Below are 10,312 nucleotides of genomic sequence, written 5' to 3'. Positions count from 1 at the left end.
GCACCGTTTCAAACATGAAATACATGTAACTGCTAATATATAGACCATTATTATTCTAATAAAATAAGCTTCTAGAATAATCCATGATGACGGCACGTAAATTTCAGAGCCGAACGTCGTGAAGGTTGGTCGATCCGAACTGGCATTTTCCCGATTTTAACCCCCCAAATCCCCTCAATTAAAAAAAAACAAACCAACAGCAGCAAAATTTCTTGAAAATGGTCATTACCCCTTTGTGGAATTCATGTGAAAGAAGAAAACGCGACACCCAATTTCAACTCTATTCATTTAGTAATACAGTAAAACCTGACTAACCGAACCCTTGTCGGGACTTGAGATTATGTTCGGTTCCGGCAGGTATTCGGTTTCATCAGATTCACAATTCATAAAACGTGATATGATTGGTCTTCAGAGAAAGTTAGGATCAGACAGGTTTCCAGTTTATTCAGGGTTCGGTTTAATCAGGTTTCACTGTATAGATAAATATATATAGGATTTTGAATGGAAACGGGGAAAGATTGTGCAAAAGAAACAACAACCCGACCAAAAGTATATAAAACAGCCAGAAGATGGCCAACAATGGGTCTTTAACCCCACGAACATTATCCAGCCCAAAGGCTGCTCGTCCCTAAATAATTATACGAGTTTCCGATATAGACACCACACGAAACTTTGAAGTAAACAAATAAGCCAATATCTATTAAAAAATTAACCGCACACACAAGACAAAGACTCGTCCCTAAAATATTATACGATTTTATCGATATAGATACCACACGAAACTTTGAAGTACATATGTAAACAAATGAGCCAAACTATATTTAAAAAAACGCACACACAAGACAAAGGCCACATATTCCTGATTTGGAGAGGCGTAAGAATCCTTCGTATTGAAATATGTGCGCCAAAAAAAAACTTGTTTTACATCGCCATGTACATTATGTTTATGTGGCTGTTCTAATTCAGGAGTTTGTAATTCAGTGGTTGACGTTTGTTGCTGTACTTAAAAATGTATATTATATTTTATTTTCCGTTCCTTGTCACGGCTGGTAATCTACACACGCAGAACAATTGGTTCTGCAATGAAAAACGTGAGAGGATTTTCATGTTGTACTTGAGTGGAGTAATTGTCATCGCTTCAAACGGTATGTACATTTCTAAATTGCAATTTTCTAATTCAACTGATCAAAATATTGAAAATCGGAGAATGCTATGATGTGGTGAATATACTTTAACGAAGAGATACATGTATCATTTACTGTTGTACATGGAGTAAAACTCCTACAAAATTAGTTGCCCCACGAGAATCTGCCGAAAAAAGTGACATTTAAATTTTAAAATTGTTCTAGCATCATTAAAGTCATATGAAACGAGTGAGTTGTGAAAAATAATGTTTATCCAATTCCTGAACCAATGCATGTATATATCATAAACTTAGTCCTCTGTGCACGATTTTTTCATTTTTTACTCAAATATATCGTATAATCGTCAATTTTTTTTTCTCTCTGTCTGTTATGATTTAACAAATATCAGTCTATGGAAGAAGCGTATCGATAAAAACTTTTCTTATATCACATACACTAGTAACCCGAATTTAACTTGATCGGACAAAAACGTGTTAACGCTATTTAAATGAGATTGATCGTTATTTGATAAAGATTGACAAAAATTAAAAATTATATTTAATTCATTTCAATTCATATCAATTCATTTTAACGCCAGTCAAATAGATTTCTCTGCAGTCGATCAATTGAAATCAAGTTAGTGGTTAGTTGCGTCAAACTAATAGGCCACGCCCCTGTTAAGCTATTTCAAACATGCATTAATTCGTTTTAAACATGGATGAGACCCGGACTTTTTACAGGTAAATCACTCAAGCAAAACGACCTCGATGTATCTATCGTTTGGGCAGAATCAATTTGCGCCAATTGCAGTTTTTTGTTTCAAACTTTAAATGCGTACAGTCTTAGTAAAGTCACATGTTTCACAATTTAAACAAGCGAATGAATAATAGGGCGCCCGAATAATACACGTGACATGTTCATATATATAAGGAATTATAATAAAAAACATTAAAATATATATGCACACGCGGTTTAAAAATGCAAAACTTGTGAATCTGTTGAAAATAAAATAGTTAGATATATAACATGATTTTAATTTGCTCAAATGCACTAGATCTTTATCGCATATATACATGCGTTTCAAAAATTGCCAAATTCTATGAAAACTCGTGGCATGTAGGTTACGTGTGGTCCTTTGCAACTATTTACAAAACTTTTTGTATTCCTGTATATTTACCGTTTCTCTTTTTTCTGTTTTACTATAATAATTCTTTATTCCGTAAGAAAATATACAGCTCATAGGATCAAATACATACACAAATTATACAGTTTACTGTATTGTACTCGTATGTAAATGTAGACACGGAAAACTACACAGAAATTATTTATTGTGTACATAATTTAAATCGATGTATTTCATATTTTCGGTATTGACTGTAAAAAGAGCTTAAGTGCAGTATGAGTAAAATACAGAATTAACTCTACCTTTTTTATACTTCTTTATTTTAGAGGTAAGCTGCTGGCCATGTTTCACTTATTCTGTCGCAAATCATTTACTTCAAGATTCAGATTCAGATTCAATATTTTATTAAAGTCTCACCACATACAATTACATATATTTACACAATAAAATATTCATACAGGTACGTAAAACATACATGTATAACAACAAACTTTAAATTCACATTGTATGTGCCAATCTTAAAAGATTTATGAGAGACTGTATAACCAATATTATTTAAAAAACAATAAAATATTGTACATTTTATATATATTATATATTTGCTTATGAATACCATTAAAATACAGCATAATCAATTATATAAAAAACCATTCCTTCTGATTAAAATACTATAGCAGGTTCTGGCGACACTGTCAAAAACTTTATCATTATTGAATAATAAAAAAAAAATTTCATTATCTGATAAAATGTCAAAATCCACATTAAAATTTGAAACTTCATAAAACAATATATGTCTAAGATCTTCATATAGTGGATATTTCAATAAAACATGTAGTTCATCTTCAATACTATCATTACAATAAAAACATGTTCTTTCGTGTATTTCTTTTCTTTCATATCTACCCGTTTCTATTCTAAGGGGAGCAACTCCGCATCTAAACTTAGCAAAAGAACTTCTAAATTTAAGTGGCATTTTATACTTTAAGTAAGGTTCAGTACAATAATCATGTTTAAATAACTTATAAGTTCTTAATTTATTACCTTGAGCATACGCAGATACTCTATTACTCCATTCTATTTTATATTTATCAAACATTATTGTTTCTAATTGTACAATAATACTGTTATTTAATACATTAGTTTCATAGTTACAATAATTATCAAAATTATGATTTAACCAATCAATTAAATTCTGAAAGAAGTTGATTTGTTCTCTGTACGAATACATGAAATATTTCTCACTGAACGTTATGTTTGCAATCGATGATCAAATACAAATCTACAGTATTTATATGAAAGAGACTTAATGATATATTTTTATATTATTATTCTACATATATTTGAAGGATCGAAATAATCAGTTCTACAAATGGATGTTATTTAAAGACTTAAAATTTTACAATTATCAAGTGCATCCATGAAATTTTTATCGACGCACCAAACTTTTCCCTTTCATCGTGCATAGCTCATTTTCCGATTCACTTAAGATTTCTAACGATCTTCTTACTTGTTCATTGCATTCTAAAATTAAAATCCTACACAAATTACAAAAACTTTTATTCTCCGGCTAGACTGCGTAAAAGATCAATATTGCTTTGTTTGTGTATACACAATGTTTTGAAGGCCGATATCCAGTTTGGCTAAAAAATAATTAATTTGCGCCACAAGTTAATTACGCGAATTCTTTTTTTTTTTTTTTGTATCACTTTATCATAAAAACTGCAACATTCATTTGCGCCAATAAAACAATCATTTAATTGTGCAAATATTATAGACTTGTTTTCAAATGTTTCTTCTTAGAGCACTGAGGAGGTCCTTTTCGGTTTTTACATGTAGGTTCAGAATTCGCAAACTGAAAGGGCCTCCTTAGTGCACTTAGACTGACAAAAAAAGTGCACAATGGACCTGATGGAAAGATAGAATTGACACAAACAACATGGCATACGGAAGGAGAAGTACATAATTTCGAATTTTAGTAATTATAAAGTTATTTAACAGTTGAAGTAAGTATTCATATGTTACATGTACGTGTAAATATGTTAATAGTTTGGGCAATAGTTTCGAGGTAAATATGACACAATTAATCAAATTAAGAATGGAAATGGGGAATGTGTCAAGTTCCATTTATTGGCGCAATTAATATTATAAAACAGAAGAGATGAGCGCTATTCAAACGTTTACAATATGACAAATTACACCTAACTGTTTTCACAAATCAGTATTTTTTTCGCCCGGGGATATACACCGGCCAGTAATCTAACTTCAGTAACTTTACAATACCCAGCCGTGTCATTTCCGTATATTGTACATGTAGATATCACGTGTTATACATGTATATTATTAATCGAATATTTTTAAGAATTTGTGATTCGTTAAAACTTGATAACATGTACATTTGTATTTACTCAGATTGCACGCCAATACTGTAAGGTTAAGCTTTTCGTAGGTCAAAAACATCATATTGCACAGGGCATACAGCATGTTACTTCAAATACATTCTAGAAATCCCCAATTTTACATTGTTCATGCAATCGTTGTTGATTAATAATATAACAATTGTAGCCTTTAGTAAAAAATTCACTATAATTTCACTTTTTTTAAATGACAACTTGTAATTACCGGAAGATTTGCAGATATTGACACCTGTGCGTTTGGATTAGCATTAAAATGTTCCTGTATTTTTATAAGAAATACTTTATAACACAATCTTGGACTTGTACAAGTATACATATGCATCTATAAGTCCAAGCATGTGCATACAATAATGAATGTATGTATACGCATGAGTTTCTCGCTACATTGAAGACCTGTTATATAGGGCTTCCTCTTTTGTCTGCTCTATAGTCGGGTTTTTGTCTCTTTTACACATTCCCCATTTCCATTTTCAATTTTTGTAATATACGACGCTATATTGGGGAGCGTCTAAACACCACCTCGGCCGCCTTGGTGCACTGTCAGTCTAACCTCAAGAAACTGCACTAAGCCCATGATGGGATGGTGCTATGAATGTAAAAAAGATACCATCGGACGCTGTTTTTCATGAAGATAATGTATTTGATTTTTTTAGTCATTAGAAATTGTAGTTAAGTCGTAATTTGATTTTTTCCGGTACGTCTAAACACTGCTAAGGACTCCTTAGTGCACTAAGGACTATACAATGCCAGCCCACTAAGGACTAGAAGGAGTGTTGTTATGTGTATTATTTTTACAAATTATGTTAGAGATCGATATTTAATGCATAAATTTCAAATTTTATAGAAAAATAATCATAAATAAACAAGATATTCAACATTATCATATACTTGGACTAAATAACATATAAATTTTACCGTATGATAATAGCATTAAATTGACGTAAATTCCATATTTTTTGAATTGGTGCTTAGCGGGCTGATATGAAAAGTTTATCACATGCTTCGATTGTTATCACATGCCTTTCCGTAACGTTATCACATGGCATTCCGGTAATACTCGGCCAATTCCGGAAAATACACCTCAGTGCTATGTTTTCAGTGAAAAACATTACAAAGTAGTGTACAAAACAATTACTTGAATACTGGAAAGTATATTGTTTAAAATAATAATAAAAAAAAACCAAACAAATTATTTAATAAATGCATTTTTTAAAGTTTTTCTGAAACATAATTTAGAAAGTTTCTTTAAAAAGTTGACTTTTCCAAACGATGATCATTATGTGTATTGTTAAATTATTATTTTATTCGTCCATATTAAAAAAAATAATTTCTCTCTCTGTTGAGGCATACGATAGAAAGATTTCATATTGAATGTATCAAATTTGGGGTCCGACGGCCGTGAACTTTTTACTCTTTAAACTTCGAGAACCACGTAAAAGAATCAATATATGAATCTGTTATTTTTCTCTACTGTTGAAGCATATGATAAAAAGATCATAACATGTCATTTTTCATATCGCATGTATTATCAGCCCTCGGTCAATATCAGCCCTCGAGCCATGCGGCTCTTGGGCTGATATTGAACCTAGGGCTGATAATACATGCGATATGAAAAATGCCATGTAATAATCTGATATTATTTAGGCACATGCCCGTTTTTCTTTGATATGCCGAAAATCAATGAACCGTTTGACACTGGCCAATAACATAACAACTGATTAAACAATCATAATCTTTTTATTTAGTAATAAACAATAGTGTTGAAAAGATTTATGCTTAATATTTATAATTATATGTTATTCTTATCAAAAATGATTAAAAGGACAAATAATTTTGTTTTTGTTTTATTTCTTTTCCAACAAAGTTATTTGCCATAGGTGCACGACTTTGATGTGTGCCAACTAAATGACTGATAAGTTGAAGGGTGGTTAGCTTGCTATGTAAGAGAAACGGAGACAAAAAGAATAGATATATTTATAAGTGTTTAGATTTATTTTGATTTCGACAAAGATGCGTGTATATACAAATGGTTTCAGTAAAAAAAATACGATTGAATTGAGAGAAAAAAATTCATGTGGCGTCCTTGGGTTTATCATAACAACTTAGCTTTCAAACAGTTTGATATCTGTTTACAAAGGCTTCATGCGGTACTTATTTGTGTGTATATGTTCGACTTTTTTTTCTAAAAGTAAAAGAAGTTGAAAAAATCATTTCCAGATTTTTAGTCAGATTTAGTTCATTTTCAAATATATAACAAAGACAATTTTTTTTTAAATGTTCCACAGTTTTTAATGCATTATTCACGAAAAAATTTCAGTTTGTGTTAATTTAGAGCTAAAATTATAATTTTGACAGAGAAAGAGATTGCTTCGTATGAACGCCTTGAAAACATGTCTTTACCCCATGATGTGTAAACAGTGTATATAAAGTGCGAATCCAGCTAGTTCATTTTTACTGTCATATGCGGGTATGTCTATTGTAGAATAAAGGATCATGGGAAAACTGTATTTGTTTACGTTTTAAAAAAACCACGCTTATACCCCAACGCGACCCACTAATCTATACTCTTTTCTGACTCATATTAAGCCCATTATAAATATATTAAAAAAAGGTGTTTTTATCCCTTTTTATCCCGTCTCGTTTCTGTTTGAGCCATAGATAGATAAGATGTCTTATGTGACAATGAGACAACTCTCCATCCGAGTCACAATTTATAAAAGTATACCTTTAACGTCAAAATACGGTCTTCAACATGGACACTTGGCTCACACCGAACCGGGCATTAAAAAGTTATAAAGGGCCCCAGTGTAAAACCTTTTAAACGGGAAAACCAACGATTCAATCTATATCAAGATGTACGTAATTAGTGGTGAAGTGTCATGGAAATGGATAAAAAAAAACAAGGAAGGATATTATGGAAATGGATAAAAAAAACAAGGATAAAGATCCCTATACGATTTATAAGAAATTAAATGGAATACATTTGAAATAAATGTTATTTCTATTGAATTTATTTAGAGTGTTTTAAAACCAAACTTTCCTCCGTAAGTTAAATTTTATCAAATCCGTCTCTTACTTTATCTATAATTGTTTCTGCAAGTCGGCTAAATTAAGGCTTTACAGCTAATTTCCTAATGCATGTAAAGCAAAACTTTGGTTGACTTGCTTGCTAAGTTTGTATATTTTTTTTATACAAACTTTGTAAATAAGATTGACATCTTTAAACCATATGTATCGGCATAGTTTAACCTGTATTTATATAATTATTATATTTGAATTAAATTGGGTGGTATCATAATGATTGTACAAAAAAAACTCAAAGCAAGCACGCTAACTAAAGTCTTGCTTTACATGCTTAAAAAAATACGCTGTAATAGATAAAAAAAGAATATATATAATACAGTGAAAATGCGCCGCATATACAAAAATAATGAATCGCTCTACAGTGAAAATGAAAGAATAGTATCATTATTCGACAGTAAACATGACTCGCATAAAGAAAGCATCTAAGTGGAATTCAGTTCAATATAAAGAAACTGAATGACAAATTCTATTCTACGTTATACAACTTTAATAATTGTGTTGAAATGAATATTTTTTCTGCAACAACATCTTACCTGTTAGTTATAAAACACCTGCACGATCTGTTCGTGAAATGTACTAAATATTCACCTATTTTGGTATATATTTCACAGCTATTTGGATTTAGGCGCGAAAAAAAAAACCCGTTCGCATCTCTTACTTTGTTTTATTAGTATTATGTGTTTCTTAACATATACTTTTTAACTATTTTTCTTCATTTTCTTCAAAAATAAAAAATAAAAAGTCGTCTGTTTATTTATCATTCTACATCAAAAATTTCTGTCATATACCGTGCAAATGATATTTTAGGATCCGCACTTTACATACACTGTGTAAATAATAATTTTTGTAATACAATATAATCTGAATATTTAAAGCATGAAAAAATGAAAATTTTCAGCCGACAGAAATATTTTCAACTATAATTTCTTTAAATCTGTTTTTCTTAAAGAAGAACAAGTATGTCAGAAGATAATCCGATTTGCATTTTTTTTAAATTGTATGCTTAACATATTGTATGAAATAATTTATTAAATAATAACTATGTGGTATGTGCTTTTAAATAAAGCATTTAAGATAATCTCTGCCCAAACAGGTCATATATAGACTAAGTGGGATTGCATGTAGTAAAAATGTATTATCTTATTGGTTTCGTTTTGTCCAGCATTACAGTGCTTAACGTCTTCATATATGAACTTAAATTTTGAAAAGTGCACCACAAGAAACAAACTTAAGTGTTCCAGTTACATAATAAATACTGTCTATTGTTCGAACGCATGTCTGTCGTCGCCTGTCATCACAATAAAACACGCTTGCAAGAAAAATAAACAGTAGAGAGATACGTGTACAAAACACATCATAGGTCATGTGGCCGACCACCTGATAAATAAAATAATTTCCAACGACAAAGAAGGCTACGAAATATAAGATTCAATTTTAGGTTTTACCGGACTTAAGGCAGCCAAGATCAAGATGAGTTTAATGAAAAAGCAACAAATATCTCTGCCGGCTATCCAAACTTCAACACGTACTTTCACAATATTTTTATGTGAATTAAAAGATTTAAAAAAATATATATTTCAGTCACTTATTAATATGAACATGATGATGGTCATCAAATAAATAAAAATCGCAAAAACGTTGCACGGAATATAAAAATCGGAAAAAACGAAGCACGAGAAGTAAAATCGTAAATATTTATTGAAAAAGTAAAATAATATATTTATTAGCCGTTCTAAGAAATCATCTTGTCATTATTAAATGGACATGATGACCCTGCAGTCACTTTTAAGCGTCCGCTAGTTGCAACCAGAGACATCTCTGTTGCAACTGATTTGAAAGAAACATATTATTCATAATAATTAATTTGATAGCAATTTTAAATATTCTGGGAACACGTAATTTAAAACAATTTAGTCCCGTCAAATAGTGCTGTTGGTTTCTGCCGAAAAAAATCTTTCAAAAAGTTGTAACCTTTGGAACTTTTTCAGATAATTTGCAGGGGCGGATGCAGGAATTTTCGAAAGGAGGGGGTGCTAACCCAGGGCACCCAGGGCAAAGGGGGGTGCAAAACATATGTCCCGATACAAATGCATTGATCGGCAAAAATAAAGGGGGGTGCGCACCCCCGGAACCCCCCCCCCTTGGATCCGCCACTGATTTGACCACATGACAAGAAATTATACAATATACATTGGTCACGCACGATAGATTCTGATGTAAGACGCGTACCGTTACAATACCCAGTTAACACGCATCAGCGCACACAGGTTTATCGAATAGGCCAGTTGATTGGAGGAAAGTTACCAAAAACCACGCCTACCTTTAACTATTATCCAATCAAACGCCTTTGACATAAACATAAATAATACATGGGTAATATTACAGAGATTTTGAAAAAAAAGTTGAGACTCTAAATTCTAACTTAAAAGTATAGATTTATGCTCGTAATTTCGCAATTTACATTAAATTTTATTCATACTTTCACCTAGTGAGGAAAAAAATAAAATTTAAAACAATTGCAAATTACAACTATAATGCACAGCAAGGACGTATATTAGTTATCCGTC

Source organism: Mytilus galloprovincialis, chromosome 14, assembly GCF_965363235.1.
Source record: "Mytilus galloprovincialis chromosome 14, xbMytGall1.hap1.1, whole genome shotgun sequence".
Taxonomy (NCBI): domain Eukaryota; kingdom Metazoa; phylum Mollusca; class Bivalvia; order Mytilida; family Mytilidae; genus Mytilus; species Mytilus galloprovincialis.
Note: the sequence above shows the minus strand (reverse complement) of the source record.